Source organism: Macrotis lagotis, chromosome 1 (genome assembly GCF_037893015.1).
Source record: "Macrotis lagotis isolate mMagLag1 chromosome 1, bilby.v1.9.chrom.fasta, whole genome shotgun sequence".
In the NCBI taxonomy this organism is placed as follows: Eukaryota; Metazoa; Chordata; class Mammalia; order Peramelemorphia; family Peramelidae; genus Macrotis; species Macrotis lagotis.
Window position 1 is genome coordinate 141,023,296 of NC_133658.1, and position 20,294 is coordinate 141,043,589.

General features: G+C 40.3%; 1 protein-coding gene across 4 annotated transcripts in view; it reads left to right on the plus strand.

Moving 5' to 3' along the window:
- PLEKHA2 (pleckstrin homology domain containing A2) overlaps positions 1–20,294 on the plus strand; it is a 200,981-nt gene that overhangs the window by 81,241 nt on the left and 99,446 nt on the right. Inside the window, exon 1 of one of the 4 annotated variants that reach the window (XM_074208914.1) lies at positions 7,711–7,866. The exons of the other annotated variants lie outside the window; for them this stretch is intronic. The gene's annotated coding sequence lies outside the window, so the exon portion shown is untranslated. Of the gene's footprint in view, positions 1–7,710; positions 7,867–20,294 lie in introns of those variants that run through there. 4 annotated transcript variants of the gene reach the window in all.

A 20,294-nucleotide genomic window follows, 5' to 3' on the forward strand; every position in this document is an offset into this window, starting at 1 on the left:
GCTCAAAGGGACCAGAAGTGCAATCAGAATTTTTCTCAATGGCTTTAGCTTCTTGGAACTCTCCATGGGACTCAACCAGGCTCAGAAGTGGGGAATTTGCCCCTAAGGAGATAAGAGTAGGAGAAATGAAAGTAGATATGATTGCGTTATTGATAAGTCCACAAGCCCCACATTTGATTTGGAATCAATTTATCACCTCACTCGCCCAGTTTAGTTATCACTTAACCTTTGAGATGACACTACAAATTTCTATCTTACACCTCCCTGGGGCAGAATGGGAGATTGGTACTGTAAATAATGGGAAACCACTGAAGATTTGGAGAATGAGTCAGACCTGTGGGGAAGTTATTTTGCCAGTTATGAGGAGGATTGATTACAGGGGGAAAACCTAGAGAGGTCATTTAGAAAACTAGTTGAATAGTCCAGGTGAGAGGTGGCCATACTGTGGAAGTAGAATTGAACAAGATTTGATATTTCATTGGATTTGGGGTGAGACTGAGGCAACACTCTAGATTGTCTTTGAGGTTGTGAAGCAGAGTGATTATAGCAATGGTAATGTCTTTTCCCAGCCCTAATAGAAATAGGGAGTAAGGGATAAATTAGTTTAAGAGGGGAAATAAAAAGTTCCATTTTAAACATGTTAAATTTGAGGAGTTTATAGGATCTCCAGGTGGGAGATTGAAACTCAGGAGAGAGATTAGGACTGAATGTATTATATAGGCTCTGGAGTGATCTACATAGCAATGACAATTGAATTAGCAAAGGAGTAGTCAGACAGGTAGGAGAAGAACTAGGAGAGAATATTGTTAGGAAAGCTGAGGGAGGAGAGAATATCTAAAAGAAGGAGGTGGTTGACTTAAAAGATATAGAGATAAAGGAGGTTGAGCACTTTTCAAAAAGTCCATTCATAATTAGAGCTAACATTCATCTAGTACTTACCATGTGCCAGATACTATGCTAATCATCTCATTTGATCCTCTCAGCAACCCTGAGAGATAGGAGCTTTTATTATCCCCATTCTACAATTAGGTAAACTGAAGTAAATATGGCTAGTGACTTGCCCAAGGTCACACAACTAGTAGTATCTGAGATCAAATTTGAACTCAGTTTTTGCCAATTCTAGGCCCAGTCCTTTAACCATTGTACTACCTAGAAAATCCAAAAATTGGTAACACTGGAGAGAAAAGTTTCAGTAAAGCAGTGAGGTGGGAAGTCAGATTGGAAGTAGTTAAGAAGTAAGTATATAGAAGTAGAGGCAATTATTATAAATAATTGAAGATACAAGTTTTCTGGAGAAGATGGGAGGTGATGTGCTCAAGGGCACAAGCAAAGGAATTAGTCTTAGGTAAGAGAAGGGTCACTTCTTCTATGGAACCAGAGCAAAGGAGGAGAAAATTGGAAATGATGTGTAGTGATTTTATGTTTCACACTAAAGCAAAATGCAAAATATTGAATCATGGAAGAGATAAGAAGTGGGAGTCCACAGAGGAAGGCCTCTGTTTTCTCAGTGAAGTAGGAAGTAGAGTAAGGTATAAAGGATTTGAGAAGACAAGATTTGGAATATCCTTGGTGAGGAACAGGACACAGAATCAATGAGGGAGGAATAAAAAGATTAAAATGAGATCCTCATCAAAAATCTTCAGTGAGCCCAGACTGTATTGTTGCATGGTAGTGTGCAGCAGAGAGGGGCAACTAAAACCTGTGTTGGAACGTTATGAATATTGATGTGAGCATTGGGATTTAGTTGAATTAGTCAATTTTCAGATTGCTAGAGCAGGAATGTTGAATGGGGGAGGGGGTAGAGTTGGAGGTCACAAGGGCGGATGAAAAAATAGTTCTAGGAAAAGACAGAGAGATATAAGGGAGGAAATTTTATATTTCAAGGTTAAGAAACCAGTACTTATAGATGATGGTGAGATATGAGGTATGACCAGTCCTGTGGATGACTGAGGTAGAGGTGAAAATAGAGGTCATAGAAGCTGAGGAAGTTGAACTAGAAGGCCAGGGTAATTGAGAGGTCATCAGTATGTATACATACTAATATCTCCAAGTATGAGGCATGGTTTAGGGGTGGAGAGGAAATCAGTGATCTGAATACAAAGTCCTTGAGAAAAGGAGAGTGACCTGGAGCCTAGATGTCAAGTGTTAGGAATCAGTACCAAGAGGTATTTGGAGGTGAGGCTGATTCCATGAAGCTGAGTGGAAGAGATGCTACTGAGTGATGAAGCAGAAGGAAGGTCTGGAAGTGACTGTGAGGAGTAAGGGGCATGTATGCTCCACGTTCTCTTCTACTTCATCGGTGAGAATAGCATCTAATACTGGAGAAGGTGACAAAGAATGTAGGATCTTTTGGAAGCAACCAAGTTTCTGTAGTGATGATGATAATGATAATGATAATTAATTTATAGAGAGCTTTAAAGTTCACAAAACACTTTACTTATATTATCTCATTTAACAGCCCTATGGGGCAGGAACTATTCTTTTTTCCTCATTGTACAGTTGAGGAAATTGAGGATCAGATGTGTTGTAATTTGCCCAACATCACATTAACTACTCAACAAACACCACCTACCTGCTATGTCCAAGTATATGTGCTCTGATTACAAATGCAAAAGTAAAATAGTTCATTTTCTCAAGGGGTCCACAGACTATGGACAAGGTAGAGGGAGGGATAGATATTCATAAAGAAGTATCTACAGGGGTGGCTAGGTGGTGCAGTGGATAAAGCACCGGAGTCAGGAGTACCTGAGTTCAAATCCCGCCTCAGACACTTAACAATTACCTAGCTGTGTGACCTTGGGCAAACCACTTAACCCCATTGCCTTGCAAAAACTAAAAAAAAAAAAAAGTATCTACAAAACTCATGTATGCAAGAAGGCATTGAAGATCCAAGTAAATACAGGAAAATGGAGGGGGCACTAACAATTGGGAGAATCAGGAAGGGCCTCTTGTAGAGGATGAGAAGTGAGGAGGACAGCCTCTGCAAAGGTATGAAGGTAGAGATAGGCTGTTTGGTACAGGAGAAAAACAAATAAGCTAGTTTGGTTGGAGAGCAGGAAATGTATAAGCAGCCTGTAAAGATAGGCTAGATTCAGATGACAGAAGACTAACAGACAGAGGTGTCTGGACTTTATTTGAAAGGCAATGGGGAACCATTGAAATCTCCTTGAGCAAGGGAGGGTCAAGGTGAGACTTTTGCTTTAGGAACTGCAATTTGACAGTTGCATGGAGGATGGATTGGAAAGACAAGACTGGAAACCAATTAGAAGGTAATTACAGTAAATGGGGGGGGGGATGAGGAAAGTCGGTACTAGGACCATTGTAATGTGAATAAAGAAAATGGTCTGAAGAGGCAGAATCAACAAGTCTTAGAAATTGAGTCAATATGAAGGAATTGGTGAGAGTAAAGAGTTGAAGATGGCTCCTCACACTGGTAACTAAAGGAGTACTGGGGCCTTCTACAGAAATAAGGTAATTAAAAGATAAGAGGAAAATTAAGGAGTTCTGCTTTGGATATATTGAGGCTGAATTGCTTATAGAGCAACTAGTTAGGAATGTTCAATAGGTAGTTTGAGAAATGAGAGATGAACAGACAGACTTGAGAGCCAACTGCATAGAGATAATAGAAACTTTGGAAACTGATAAGATAAAGATTGAGGCAAGAAGGAGAGAGAGAAAAAAGCAGAAAGAGAAAAGAAGGAGAGAGAAGATAAAAGAAAATGAGAGAAAGAAAAAATGAGAGAAGTAGGGAGAGGGAAAGAGAAAGAGGGAAAAGAGACAGGGGGGAATGAGAGAATGAAGGAGGGAGAGAGAGAGTGAAAGAAGAGAGAGAGAGAGAGAGAGAGAGAGAGAGAGAGAGAGAGAGAAATTCAAATTAGAAGCTACATAGATTGTAAATGTCTAAGGTAGGATTCAAATAATTCTATCCCAAATTCAGCACTTAAACCATCAAGACATAATTTTAACTCAACAGTTGAAAATAATAGGAAGAAGGATGATTTTTTTTACTGATTAAAATAATTTTAAAAAGAAGGTTGAGAAAAAGAGATTTATAATGAAGAAAAATTTAACAGTAGAATCAGTTATCCAGAGGGTACAATGGAAGTGGAGGGGGCAGAGGAGGTTGTGGAGAGAAGGAGGTTTTGGCAAAGGCAGAACACTGAATCATAGGGATTAGAAGAGAAACATGTGGGAGTTTGCTAGCCACAGGATGAGATACCAATTGACTGTTCCTCTCTTTGGCTTTTAAAGCCCTTCATAACTTGGCCTTTCCAGTGTTTTTACACCTTACCCGCCTCCACATAATCTCTGATCCAGTGACATTGGCCTCCTTACAGTTCCTTTCACTTATCATCTGCCAGAAATTCTCTTCCTCTTCCTCTCTATCTTCTGGCTTCTTTGTCTTCTTTGAAGTTTAAACTAAAATCTCACCTTCTACAAGAAGCTTTTCATGGTCCCCCTTAATACTAGTAATACCTTCCCTCTACATTATCTTCAATTTATTCTATAGATAATGGTTGTATACAGTTGTGCAATGTCTCCCTGACTCCCCTGACTTCATTGGATTATGAGCTCCTTGAGGGCAGGGACTATTTTTTTAATTGTTCAGTCATTTTTGTTGTGTCCAACTCTATAAAGTAGAGAGGAGGGAGTACATTGTAGGCACACAGTGGGTGCTTAATTAATGTTGACTAATACTGACTGAGACCAACACACACTAGCCTATAATAAGCAGACAGGACATATTCACATTCCCTCAGCAATGATGATTTATGAAAATTTGTTAATGACCCTTTTGATTGTATGTTTTCCTATACATTTTTCTTTGACAGCTATATATGATGGTTTGAGTGATAAGTGGTTTCAAGCTGTGGATCTGGAATCATAGGTTCAAATCTTGGTTCTGCTACTTATTATGTGTGTGACCTTGGGTTAATCATTTCTGAATCTCAATTTACTTATCTGTCTCTAGGACCACCTGTGCAAAGATGCTAAGATAGGAGATGAAAGGGTCTTGCTTGGGGAATAGCTCCTAAATCAGTGAGTAGTTGGGGAGTACTAAGAATAAGACTGAAAAGGTAAGTTGAAAGATAGTCTGAAACATCAGGTTGAGAACTTTTTATTTTACTTCAGTGATAACAGGGAGCCAGTGACATGGTCAGATCTATAAAGATTTGACTAAGATCTTAGTGACTAAGTCACTAAGACTTTTGGGACTCCCTACATAATTTTATTTCCCTGACTCTAGCCCTAAGCAGTTAGGAGCTCTGATTTTCCTTCCATAGAGTCTTTTTTTTTTCTCTTTCTTTGGTGTATTTGCTTAGGATTCTAGATTCTCTTTGATTTCCCCCACTGTGTTTATTGATAGTGTTTTGTAGTGGAGGGAGCATAGACTCAGAATTTGGAGAGATCTGAATTTCATGTCTAATCTAATTTATGAGACCCTAGGCAAGTCTCTTAAATCTCAACTTCCTCATCTTCAGGAACTGAGGATAATAATAACAATACTTTTGCCATTTGATAAAAGGGCTTTGGAACATTAGGGGTCAAAAGAAATGTGAGCTATTATTACTATTCTTTGTAAATAAAACATATGCTCTCTTCTTTTTTTTAAATACAAACAGTACATTTTTAAATGTTATTTTGTTTTTCACCAGTTACATGCAAAAACAAATTTCAACGTTCATTTTTTAAAACCTTGAGATCTGAATTGTCTCCCTTCCTCCCACCCCATTCCCCTTTATTGAGAAAGCAAATTTTTTGATATAGGTTAAAAATATGTAGTCCTGAAAAACATTACCATAATAGTCAAAAACATGTGCTTTCTGTTTAGAAGTGCAGTGGAAAGAGCAGAGGATATGGGTCCCAGCTGATTCTGGTGTATATTAGCCATGTGACTGACTTTAGACTTCCTCTCTCTGCACCCGAGTTGTCTGATAGATAAAATGAGGAAATAATATTTAGACTATATACCTCATAAGGTAGTTGTGAGGGAAGTGTAGTCCAAACTCCATAAATGATTTATTATAAATTCAGCATTTTACTAAAATCCCACCTCCTTGAAGATTAGACCAAGAGTTTCTTGGGTGATGATTTTTCTTTCTTCAACTTCTCAGTGCCTAACAGGTAGTATGTGCTAAAAATTAATATTTATTGACTTAATTATTATTATTGACCAACATACTACTGTCATATTTACACTGGTATAAGGACGCAGAACACATTTACTCTTCCTTAGCAATGAATGATTTATAAACGTTTGTTAGTCCCTTTTTGAATCTATATTTTCTTTTCTTTTTTCTTTTTAGATTTTTCAAGGCAATGGGGTTAAGTGGCTTGCCCAAGGCCATACAGTTAGGTAATTATTAAGTGTCTGAGGTGGGATTTGAACCCAGGTACTTGACTCCAAGGCCAGTGCTCTATCCACTGTGCCACCTAGCCGCCCCCTATTGAATCTATATTTTCCTGTTCATTTTTCTTTTTCAGTTACTTGTGATGGTTTGAGTGATACCATGGAGATAAGCACTGGATTTGAAATCATGGAACAAGGGTTCAAATCTTGACTCTGCTACTTATTACTTCTGTTGGGTTAATCATCTCTGAATCTCAATTTCCTTATCTGTCAAATGAGGGAGGTAGACTAGAAGATTTCTAAGGTTCTTTTCAACTCTATAATCCCCTTTTTACAGTGTATATTCATTTGCTCCTTGAAGGCAAGAAAGGTGACTTCTCTTCTCTATCAGGCCTATAAACTTCCCTATTACCTAGCTGTGACCTGGGTACAACCCACAATAATAAAGGTTTACAGTCATTTCATAAAGTAGCATAAGTACTATTATTCTTCTCATTTTACAGAGGAAGAAAATGGGCCATAGAGAGAGGTGATGAGCCCCGGGTCACAGGGCCAGCATCAGGTTAGTCAGGCAAGCTAATTGGCACGTAGGGAGGGCTTAATCATACTTTATCTATCCACTGTCCTTGTTCTCTTTCTAATCCTAAACCTATTTCTTTAACCCCAGGAAAGTTTATCATCTCAATAGAATCATATTATAGATTTGGAGCTGGTAGGAGCAAAGTGACTGGCTCAAAGACACGCCTAATAAGACCGAGACAAGATTCAAACTCATCTCTTGTCAAGCACAGCAGTCCGTGTCGCATCTCCCCAGGGAGAGTCTCTTCCTAGCTCCGGGCCTCAGTTTCCCCCTTTGCAAAATGAGGGGTTTGCATTAATTCCCAGCTCTAACATTTTTCGATTCTCAAAGACGTGCCCCAACTCCTCCCCTGCTTCCTCTCTGTCTCCTTATCCGTCCGGATCCCCGTGGGAGCCGGGTGCAAGCCAGGGCGTGAAGGCGACGTTGGGCCAAGGGGGTCTAGCTCTGTCTCCCCTCCATCTAAGCCGGAGGGGAGGGGTCGGATCTACAGAGCCCACCTGGGAGGGGCTGTCCCTCCGGCACCCGTCAGGCCCGGGGCCCCGCCTCTTGCTCTCCCTCCCCCCTCCCAGCCCCTCTCCGGGGGAGCCCCTCTCCCCCTCCTTGCTCCCCTCCCCCCATCCCCCTTGGGGGCCGGCCTCCGAGCATTGTACTCACATCCGGGGGTTGCGCTTGGCTTTAGTGCTAAACGTAATTAACCCGGAAAAAAGGGCCGAGAGACCGGGGAGGGGGAGGGGAAGGAGGAGGAGGAGGAGGAGGAGGAGGAGGAGGAGGAGGAGGAGAGACCGCGATCCAGATAGAGACAGAGACTGACAGTTCTCGGGGCCGAGAGAGATTGGCCGGGAGACAGGGGGATCCGGCCAGGGAGGAGGCAGAAGAGCCAGCCGGCGACCCCCATGTGAAGCCTCCGGAGACCCCCGGGCCCCTGCGCAGCGGGGTAAGTCGAGGCTCCGGCCGGGGGGCGGGCAGGCGGGGCCGGCCCCCGGGGGGCAGGCCGGCCCCCTTCCGCTGGGCATCGGCGGGGGTCCTGGTCCCCTGCTTCTCTGAGACTGTCTGCAACAAGTGTCCCGCCCTCCCCTCGCCCCCTCTCCGGGAGTGGGCGGGGGGCGGCAGCTCCCCGTCCGCACGTTTGCAGCCGCGACCCCTCGGCCCAGCCTGGTTGGGGGGGGCGGTTAGAAGGGGCTTGGAGGAGGGGAGGGCTTGCCACCGCCCCCCCCCCCCCGTCTGCGGACCCCTCGCGGGGCTTCCAAATTGGGAGACGCCGCCCCGTGTCGGGGAGCCCAGGGGTCTGGGGGACCGCGCCACAGCCTGGGGACAGGGGCTCTGCCAAACTCTGCCTCCGAGGAGGGCTCCGCGAGCCTCCGCTAAACTTTGTACCCGCCTCCACCCCGGCGCCTGCCCGGCTGCCTGCCCACAGGGGCAGCTTGATGGTTGGTGAATGCCCCCCCCCCCCCCCGCTTTTCTGTCAGATCCCTCCTTTCTGCCCTCCTCACCCCCGGGCCCCGCGGCGGCTCTCCGGCCCGGCTGGGACACTTCTGCGCACCCAGTCTCCGGGACTCCCCAGGCCGGCCTGGCCGCCCGCTCCTCCCCACTCCTTCTGCCTCAGACGGACTCGGGACCACGACGGCTTCCGAGCGGCGCTCCACTGTAAGCTGAGGTGCCTGGGCCCGTCCTGGGGAGCGAGGAGAAGCCGCAGGGTCCGAGCCACCCTCCTGTCTCCGTCCTGGGACTGGTCCAGGCTGCTGGTTCCCAGTCTCAGACCGTGTAACAGTGAATAATAACGAACACGTACATCTAACTAACAAACACACATTCCCCGTCTCTGATCATATAACAGTGAAATAAAAACGAGTACAGTAACTCTGTGAGCTAGGGGATATTATCCCCATTGTACAGATGAGGAAAAATGTATGAGGCTCTGCTGACTGGTCATTCTCAAGAGACCCTCCCTCCCCTTCTCCAAGACTTTCCCGATGAAGCTGTACTTCCTTCCTATACTTGAAGGGTTTGGGTACAGAATGTGCCTCGGATCTTGTTCCTCTCTCCTTTCCAACGGGGAACCAAAACTCTGGATTTACATAGGATACAATCTATCAAAGAGAAGAAGAAAGAGAGGAAGAGAGGCCAGTGTAGCACAAAATAGGATTTGAACTCTGAAAGATCTGAATTGAAATTCCAGTGCTGCTTTTGAGAGCTGTGTGACTTTGGGTGAGTCACGTCCCCATCCTTTTCTAGGCCTTTATTTCTTCTGAAAAAAAAAAATGATGGAGCTGGAATGACTGATTTCTAAAGGCTTCTCACAATTAACTATATTTGCAAGTAGCTTCCCTATTCTGTAGCATAGCAGATTCAGTTAAAAGATGCACTGGGGGTGGTGCAGTGGATAAAGCACCAGCCCTGGAGTACCTGAGTTCAAATCTGGCCTCAGACACTTAATAATTACCTAGCTGTGTGGCCTTGGGCAAGCCACTTAATCCCATTGCCTTGCAAAAAGAAAAAAAGAAAAGATACACTCAGTCAAGTCCCCTTTTCCTTTCTCTCTCAGGTTAAGACTCACATGGTCAGAAGGGAACCAAGGTTACCTAGTCCAACCAGCACCTGAGAAGCATCCTTAAGAGTTAATTTTCTAGCCTCTACCTAAAAAATCTTCACAGATATGGAAGTTTTTATTTCCTGAGGCAGCTTATTCACTCTTGGGTCATCCTCACCATAAGGAAGTTTTCCTTAAACCAAGTGTGATTTCTGCCTCTCTGTAACTCTCCTTCATTTTCTTTAATTCAGTCTGCTGAGGTCAAGGAGAACAAATCTAGTCTCTTCTTTAAATGGCAGTACAAGTATTATCATCTTACATTTTACAAATTGAGAAAACTCACACAATTCATTAGTGTTAATGGTGCTCATATCCTCCCTCCATGTTTAACATCCTCAGCTCCTTCAATGGAGCCCCATATAATATAGTTTGGGGTTTCCCTTACCATCCTGGACAACTCCCCCAATGTGAGTGTGTTCAAGCTTGTCAATGGGGCACTGAAAATGTGGCACTTGCAACTAGATAAAATATGTCAGAAATTTTCTGACCAGGATTAGGGTCTGAGACTGCTACCTGCTTTACCTTCTTCTTTTTCCTTTGCTTATTGCCAATTCCACAGAGAGAGAGACTCCTTAGAGGATGCATTAAAGTTGTACCATTAAATGGCTACACATGTAGTCTCCTTTCAGGGTTGAGTATGTTGGATTTTCTCTAGTGACTTAGTCTTTTGTATTTTTTTTAGGGTTTTTTTTTGCACGGCAATGGCTAAGTGACTTGCCCAAGGCCACACACAGCTAGGTAAATTAGTAAATGTCTGAGGTCTGATTTGAACCCAGGTACTCTTGACTTCAGGGCTAGTGCTCTATCCACCGAGACACCTAGCCACCCCAGTCTTTTGTATTTTTCCCATTCATTTTCTTTTCTTTCTTTCTTTCTTTCTTTCTTTCTTTCTTTCTTTCTTTCTTTCTTCCTTCCTTCCTTCCTTCCTTCCTTCCTTCCTTTCTTTCTTTTCTCTCTCTCTCTCTCTCTCTCTCTCTCCCTCTCTCTCTTTCTTCTTTCTTTTTTTTCCAAGGCAAAACCCTTTTTTTAGTGACTTGCACAAGGTCACACAGCTATGAAATTATTAAGTGTCTGAAGCTGGATTTGAACTCAGGTCCTTCTGACTCCAGGGCTGGTGCTCCATCCACTGTACCACCCAACTTCCCTATTTCCCAGGTACTATTACTGGTAACCAGATCTTATTGAGACTTGCCTTCCAAAAATCACCTGGACATATATCTTTTTGACTCTTCCCACTTTTTTATGAAACTTTTGAGAAGAGGTATCTATCTATCTATCTATCTATCTATCTACATATACATATGCTCCATGTTTGTGGAACTATTAGCACTGAATTTAACTAGTACCTCATCTAGAGATGGTTATCCTCATCTCAGCAAGCCATCTCCTGCATTGTCATTTTCTTCTTGGCTTGGAAACTTTCAGCTGTTTGAATGTTAGCTCTGTGAAGGAGTCTGTAAATCCTTCCTTTTTTCTCTTTTTGGCATTTTTTCTTGTTCTTATCTTTGTTCTTCCCTCTGAGTAAGTATAAAATGAAGTAGGCTTACAAATTCTTGTCATGCTGCCATAGTGGACTGAGCCCCCCCAAACTGTAGGCTCGGGCCTGCCAATATGAATTTTGGAAGCATGGGAAATACTGGGGGAGGGAAGAATCCTCTTGGGAGCAATGTGGGACAGTGGAAAGGGTGGTCAGGTTGGAGTGGCCAGTCTCCAACATTAATGAATTTTGTGTGAGTTTCCTCAGTTTGTAAAGTGATTCTGTCTGTACTGTCTACTTTACAGAGTTGTTGCAGATAAAGCACTTTGCCATTTTTAAGGTGCATTAGAAGGGAGGAATTAACCACTAAGCCTTCCCAATCCATCATTTTAACTTGTAGTGTGTCTTGTCCAGCATTATTACTGCAGGCCCCAAGGACCTGTGCTATGTACCTGCTTTGCTTAAGTATCCAGTTTGCATTTTGCTTATTTCCTCAGGGTCCAGGTAACCAAACAGGTAGATCATTGCCTCCCTGGGTGGAGGCAATTTCAAAGTACTCCTGGGAAACCATCTTCTCTTTGCATATTTAGGATGCTATAGACCTCTGAGGGGCTTAGCCTAGTAGTTTGTGTGACCTGGGCAAGGCAGGGCAGGGCAGGGCAGGGCAGGGCAGGGCTGGGCTGGGGGCTGGGCTGGGCTGCTGCTGCCTCCCTTCAGCTCCTCTGCTAAGTGTGCAAGTGGTTTTGATTACCTCACTTGCCATTTCCTATTTTGCCTTTCTGAGCTTCATGGGTCTATGTTCATTTGCTGAGTTAGGCTTTAGGATGAGAGGAAACAAGCAGGGGAAATAATTTAAGATACCAGGGTTAAGAACTGCCAAAGTTTTGTGCATCTCTTCTGTTGAAAACCCAATGTTGGGTGCTATGGATCATAGGATGCAGGTTTTGGGATAGAAGGAATCTTAGAGATCCAATATAGCCCCCTTAGAAGAGAAGATGTGACTTGTCCAAGGTCATTGAGCAGTTAAGTATCCAAGGCAGAATTTGAACCCAAGTCTTATAGATCCCAAGCCCAACATTTTATTCATTACACATTCTCCATCTGGGGGACAGGTTGTTTGGGGGTGGAGTGGGATGGATGGGTCTTGTCTACCCAGACAGAAGTTCCGCAGTTGTTGCCATGAGAAGCCTAGTGTACTGGTAGAAAGGCAGGATCTGGAGCCAGAGAACCTGGGTTGGTTCTGTTGTTTGTCACTTTATTTCTTTGAGCCTCAGTTTTCCCATCTGAATAAGGGAGTTGGGAGGAGTTTGACAAGAAGATCCTTTATAGCTCTAAGTTTTTGATCCTTTGACTTTAGAGGAATTCTTAACCTGGGGTTCATCCATCAAAGCATCTATGGGAAGTTTTTTTTGGGGGGTGTCTGTCTTTGAATTTGGATGAGAAAAAATACATGTTTATTTCAATGTCATTGAAATGGCTTTGTAATGCTATGTATCCTTTTTTTATACTTTTAAAAATTTTATTTTAGGAAGGGGTCCATAGACTTTACCAGACTGCCAAAAGGGTTTGTGATACAAAAAAAGTTAAGAACTTCCAATCTAGTTTAACAAATTCTCTGAGTTTATCTGTAAAAGACAGGGAAATGACTAACCCAAGGTTACATAGATAGCAGAACCTGGTTTTGAAGCAAGGTTCTTTGATTTGAAACCTAGTGCTTCTCCCCCCCCCCAGGCAATCAGGGTTAAGTGACTTGCTCAAGATTGATCATACAGCTAGTAAGTGTCTGAGGCTAAACATCAAATTTGAACTCAGATCCTCTGGCTCCAGGGCAGGTGCTCCACTATACCATCTAGCTGCCCCCAAACTGCTTTTCTCTACTTGACCATACTCAGAGGTCATAGAATCTCATCTTCACTGCAACTCATCTCTTTACTACTTTTGTGATGTCTATGCCTAATTTAACCCATATATAACTTGTTTAAATATAATAGTTTATGTGAAATCCTTGAGGGTAGGGATTGCTTTTCTGCCTTTCTTTGTTTCCCGTCTGCCAAGGTATATAGTAGACACTTAATGAATCTTTATTGACTTTATTTGTGTAAGTCACTTTTCCTACTTTGTTTCAGCTTCTTCATGAATAAATGAATGAATGAAAAAGCATTTATTAAATGTGTACCATGTGCTAGGGATTGTGCTATGAAATAGAAATACAGAAGAAAGTCTCTGCCTTAATTCTTTTTTTTGCATGTTTATACATATTTATTTTTAAATTTCCTCAATTCTTTTTTAAAAATATTTTTATTTTTTGAGCTTGACAAACACCAACAAGAACATTTCCACATGGAAAAAAAAACAGAAAAAGAGCTTATATTTGAAACCATGAATCTCATGCATAGTTTTTTAAATGTATAAATTGCATTATGCATAAAATGCATGAACATGTTAGTTTCAAAGTTTCTTATTTGTATGTATCTCCCTTTGAGATGCTTTAAAATTTTTTTTAAATGCTTTAATGGCCCTATTTTTTCTTTTCTTCTTGGTATTATTATCACTCCCCCATTGCCCCCCAAATTTTTCTATAATAGATCTGTTGTGACAAATAAGCATAATTAAGCAAAAGAAGTCCATCAATATGTTGGCCTTGTCTGATAATACGCATCTCATTCTGCATGTCAAGTATATCTCTTTCTGTCAGGAGATGGGTTGTATGCTTTGATGGGTAGCATCCTCTGCCTGATCATTATACATACTGCCTAGCTTTGTGATCCTGGGCAAGTCACTTAACCTCTGCTTCCCTCAGTTTGCTCTTCTGTAAAATTAGAATAATAATAGTATCTATTTCCTGGAGTAGTGGTGGTAATCAAATGAGATAATAATTGTAAAACACTCTAGTAAGTGATATATAAATGTTAGCTATTATTCCTATTATTCCTATTATTAATCAGAATTTGTAAGCTCTTCAGAATAGTTTTCCATCATAATAGTGCAATTATTGTATAAGTTGTTCTGCTCACTTTGCTCTGCAAAGATTCATAAAAGTCTTTCTGAATTTCACCAACTATGTCCCTATCTTCATTTCCTACAGGGTAACCATATACTACTACCTTCATAGGCCATTGAAGGAGCTTCCATTCTAATGGGGTATACTACACTTGCCTAGGAAAATGGCCAAGGAAGGGAGTCATGGGGATTGCAGGCAGATGGGGAAATTGTTGGGGTGGAAGGCAGGATGGGAATTGAAAGAGAGTCTGTTCTGAGGATGGATAGATATAGTGGTCTAGTAGTGTTTTTATTCCTCAAGATGGTGATTCCTGTCTTGCCCATTTCCTCCCTTCCAAAACTAAGTGGATCGATTCTTCTAGTATTTGGGGGTAGGGAAAGGGCATTCTGTATTCAGTGGGAGATGCTGGAAGTGGCACAGGTGAATTGCTGGATGAAATTTGAATCACAGTTAGCTAAAATGGGGGTTGGATTAGATTATCTTTCAAATACCTTCCAGCTTTAACAATCTGTGATTCTATAAATACTTTTGGGAGAGTTTCTTGAGATTTATTCACATATTTTGCATCTTTGATTACCCAGTTCTCTTTTTATTCTAGGTCTTTCCATTCTTTGGGAGGTTTTCTTTTTTCACCTTGAAATTTCTTTTTCCCACTATGAATCAATAAACATTTACTAAGTACCTACTGTATGCTAGGCACTATGAATGTAACCATCTCAAAGGGAGAAATCTGAATTAAATCCAATTTTGCCATATGGCATATTTTTGAAAAGAATTTGTACTAAAATAATGATTTATTTCCTCTTTTCTCATTCTGATATATTTTTCTCTCTGCATATAGGTAAAGTTTTATGAATTTGTTTTTTTATGTAATTGTTATTGGTATATACTGAAAGGAATATTGGATTTTGATTCAAAGAATCTGTGTTGGAATCCTAACTCTGCTATTTATTAGTTATTTTGTATATATTTTTTTTTTTAGTTTTTGCAAGGCAATGGGGTTAAGTGGCTTGCCCAAGGCCACACAGCTAGGTAATTATTAAGTGTCTGAGGCCAGATTTGTACTCAGGTACTCCTGACTCCAAGGCCAGTGCTCTATCCACTGCACCACCTGGCCACCCCTACTTATTAGTTATTAAAAAAATCCCTGGGGACTTCCCATTATGAAGGTCTTAACATTGTTGTCTCCAAATGTAATGATAGCAATTCAATTTGAGTCCTGAGCTTTGACTTTTTGGCTTCCAGTGTGTGTGGGCTAGTTGAGAGAAAGGAAGAAGGGAAGTAAGGACCTCCTGGCTCATAACGTCTTAGCAGCTCTTGAGAAACACAATTGTTGATATGTAAAGCTCAGACAGGCTGTTCCTATAGATTTTATCCAAATTTGATCAACAAATGACTAGGTGACTCCTTGCTATATTACCAAGCTCCTGACATATTCTCTACTAGATGGAGCTCTAGGGACTGTTCCCAGGGAGGCTGATTTATTCAGCAGGGGGTCTGGGTGATATTAAGTTTTGCAGTAATGTAACCAAGAATTCTGTTCACATTCTAATTTTTTTGCTTTACTCTATTGAAGTACAGAATTCTAGATTTGTAAGATTATAAAGGTTAAAAAATAAAAGAAAAAAAATCTCCTTAGAGTAGATGAAGTCAGTTCAGCTTTTGCCAAACCCGCTTTATAGTTTGTGATTTATGTGTGTGATCCACTTCTGTGTTTACACTGATTGAAGGTCTCTTTTAAGACCTGTCTTATACTCAGGAGCTGGATATGGCCCTAAGACAGCTTCAAAGGATGGTACTCCCAGTCATCATGCACATACAATGTTCAACTGCTTAAAATTTTTTTTTCCACCTTTAGCCACACTAACCACTGTTCTACTTCCTCTTGACCCAACCGTTGGTGCTCAAAAAGCATGAGCACATGCAAATGGGGAAAAACACTCAGTTGGGACTCTTTACCTTAACATTTAAGGTCCATCAGCAGCTGTACCAGTTTCCTATGACACTTTAGGTCCCACGATTGAACAGCATGGATTCACTAGTCTAGAAAGTCTAGTCACCTCACATGTCAACCTCATCTTTATTTTTCGCCTCCTGAAATTCTTTTCATATTTGTTTTGTGAGAAAAGTACTATAATGGGATTTAAGAGTGCAGGGTGCTGGTCCCAGCTCTGCTTTATCATAGACAAATTACTTTCCCTCTTGGAGAAGGGAATTGTTTTCCTCTTGTGTAAAAAATAAGAAAATTAGATTAATGTTTTGATGCCTTCTTGTTTTGACAATCTATGATTCCATAAATGTAAACTGTTATTATTACACTTTGATTTTTATGGTAGATTGAGCTCAGATAGGAATGGTCTTGGGACAGGTCAGTATTATGGTATTATTCTTTGTTTTTAGGATTCAGCAAACAGTTATCCTGATGGATAAAGTGATTGATTTTTTTCTTTTTCTGGAACTGATTAAAGAAATTGGGATAAAGGATCATCCTTGTCAGACTATTGAAGCTACAACTCTAAGCAGACTGGAAGGATGACAGTAATGATAGGCACTTCCTACCATTATCAAATTTTGATTTCTTTTGCTAGGCTTCTATTTTTGTAAGCTTTTCATTCAGTATGGTTGGGAGATTATGAGGGTTTAGTATGGAAACATCTATTAAAAACATTGTTAATTTTTTGTGAGTTATATCAGAGCAATTATGGACAATTATTAGTAATAATGCTTTTATTCCAAAACATTATTGCTGAGTATACTTAAGGATTGTTTGAGGTCAGTATTTGTAGTAGAAAGTTTTGCTATATGTTAAGAAAGAACATCAAGTACATTCATAGTATATAATTAATTGCCATTTAATTGTATCTTTCTAGGTTTTTGGTAGTTAGCAAATATTTGCAACCTCCAATAATTGGTTGATAATGCTTCCTTGCAAAGTTTAAATGGTCAATATGTTAGGACTTTTTTTTTTTAGATTTTTCAAAGCAATGGGGTTAAAAGTGGCTTACCCAAGGTCACACGGCTAGGTAATTATTAAGTGTCTGAAGTCAGATTTGAACCCAGGTATTCCTGACTCCAAGGCCGGTGCTCTATCCACTTTGACATCTAGCTGCCCCTGTTAGGATTTTTTAAGAATGAACTTTCTGTATTTTCTATAAACAATGACCTAATCCTATATTGCTCCTCTAAACCTCTTTTTTTTTTCTGATAACAAATACACTTGATACAGTCATTTAAAGGTTTAATGTTTCATGCACTAATTGAATTCATGTGAATGTCACTTATGGAGGAACTTTTGGTTCATTTTTGGATCTTAGCTGTTTCTTAGATTCCATCTGGAGGTAGTTTGGTTATATTCAATTAAATCTAGTGGCAAATGTCTGTTGTCAGCCATTACTATTTCTTTGGGAAGTAATGTCTATTTATTTGAGAAATATTTCTGTAAATTCTCAACTTATCAGTATTCTTTATTTGTGAGAAGAAAGTGTTCATTTTTTAAGTTACCTTGGGATAGCAGAATTGATATTAATATTCCACTCATTTTTTTCTTATCTTTTTCAATTGAAATTGGATAAAACCAATCCTAGAAAAAAATAGATACCCTGTTATTACTCCTTTACATTTAATGTTCTGTGGACTAGTGCATAGGTGGGCAAAATAACTACCTTTTGTAATTGGATGGAAGTATTTGAATGTAAGTTCATCTTCTACAGGTTTATTGAAAGCATCTTTGGTTCAACTTTATTAGCCAATAAGAAAAAGCTTATCTTTTCCCACATAGTTTTAATTTCTTTCACCAGGTCTTTCTGTTTGGAAAGTTTTTAATTCCATGTAGCTTACAGATTATGAATATTTGATACTGCTAAATCTATTAAAATTATTCTTAAATTTTTGTATATCAGTATTACATTTTGGCAACTGTTGGCAACTGTTTCAGCTGAAATATTGTTCTAATTCTGGTACAATTGATTTGTTAATTTTTTTTTTTTTAGATTTTTGCAAGGCAAATGGGGTTAAGTGGCTTGCCCAAGGCCACACAGCTAGGTAATTATTAAGTGTCTGAGACCTATTTTGAGCCCAGGTACTCCTGATTCCAGGACTGATGCTTTATCCACTGCGCCACCTAGCCACCCAGATTTGTTAAATTTTCAAAGATACTTTGAGGTATTTGTAGTATTGAGGTTTTTTTTTAATCTGCTGGTTTAAGACAGTGAATTTCTAGTTGATAATTCTAGCCATTGGATCATGTATTGCTTAGGTTTTTAACCCTTTTGCAACTTCAGTGATGTTGCTGCTCAGCTTCTACCATTTCCTTGTAAAATCTGAATTGGTAAGTCTGAAGCCCTTATGAACAACCCATTTGTAATTTTTTGTGGTGATATCCAGATCCAAAATTATACTTCCATTTCTATGAACAAATTTCCAAGACTTAGCCATTTATTCAAAGTTGAGTTCATGTAGATGTCATGGAGAGCATTTTGGATCAATTCTTAGATTTTAGGCATTTTATAAGTTTCATCTCAAAAGAAACCATTTTCACTAAGATTTGATAAATCCTGTGCATATTTGTTAGCCTTCACTTGGTGAAACACTACTGATTTATTCCCAGAGTATCTCTATGCATTAATAATCTGCTTATCATGTGCTTTGAGAACATCTATCAATTCTTTTTTTCATTTTTGACAAAGAAATGTTTATCTTTTTATATCTGCCTTAGATTGATGTTAATATTAATACTGATTTTTTTAACACACTAGAAATCTTGTCACTTTTGTTATTATTACATCTTTATCTCAAATATAATTCATTTAAAAATATTTAAGTCAGGGGTGCCCAGGTGGCACAGTGGATAGAGCACTGGCCCTGGAGTCAGGAGTACCTGAGTTCAAATCCAACCTCATACACTTAATAATTACCTGTGTGGCCTTGGGAAAGTCATTTAACCCTGTTTGCCTTGCAAAAATAAATCTAAAAAAAATATTTAAGTCACCTACTGGGTTCAAATGTAGCACCCACTCCAGGTCATCTCTCCAACTTAATTTGCATTGGGTGAGGCCACTTGATGAGAGAGCAGCAGAACTGGGATTAGTATCCTGGTTGTCTGACTCCAAATCCAGTTCTGTTTCCACTATGTGCTTGTTGAATTGATCAGTAGACTATCATCCCTTGAGCATCCCTTGTTCATTTTGACATTTTGCCCCCAAAGAAATGCTGCTGTCTGATTAAGTGACCTTAGCCAATGCAAATTCAATGTACATAGCTAAGATGATCCCTTTAATTTTTCACAGGTTTCTCCATTTTGAGTTTAGCATTCTAAGCAAGTAGATTATCTGTAATAAATGATAAATGCTCTGGTATTTGCACTCTTTTTGGAATGATTATGGGTACATAAGAAGTAGTTTACTACATGGTAGGTCACATTTATGGCTTACAAAGTGCTTTTCCTTTACTATAAACTTGCCAGATCACACAGCTGGTAAATATCAGAACCAGGATTCATACCCAGGTTTTTTGATATCCAAGTTCAGTGTCTATTACCCACTATGCCTTAAGGCTTATAGTCTGTGAGCTTTTTAATATTAGGTATTATGTCATTTTTGTCTTTGTAACTTCATATCAGTAAGCCAGTGAATATCAGTTAGCTCTTATAAAAGAATATTGTTTAAAAGGCATAATAAAGGGTGGCTAGGTGGTGTAGTGGATAAAGCACTGGCCCTGGAGTCAGGGAGTACCTGGGTTTAAATCTGGTCTCAGACATTTAATAATTACCTAGCTGTGTGGCCTTGGGCAAGCCACTTAACCCTGTTTGCCTTGCAAAAACCTAAAAAAAGAAAAAAAGAAAAAAAGGCATAATAAAGACAGAAGTATAAAACAGCCCTCCCCAACTCAGAAGTATACTTACCTTTCATATACCTAAATGGTCCCTGGGGAAAGCAGACTCCAAGTTGAAGGCAAAGCATGGTAAATCACTTATATTAGGGAACATTGTTTTTGTCTTTGGAGTACTTCTTACCTTGGGAGCTCTTGTTTTTCTGTGAGGAATCCCTACCAAATTCACTTCTAGGTGTGGCATAGCCCCTGGACAAGTTGTTCCCTTTTTCAGCCAGGCTGTCTCCTTGAAGGATGAAGTAAGTGTCTTAGGTGCTATGTCAGCATATTGCTGTAATGGGTCAGGAAATCACTTCTACTGTTGCTACCAGCTCTGGTAGTCTCTGTTACCGACTGGCGGCTGAGGGGAACTCTGATTGTTCTTCTGACTTTTTGAAGTTCATAAGTTCATAACCTGATTCATTCTATTTC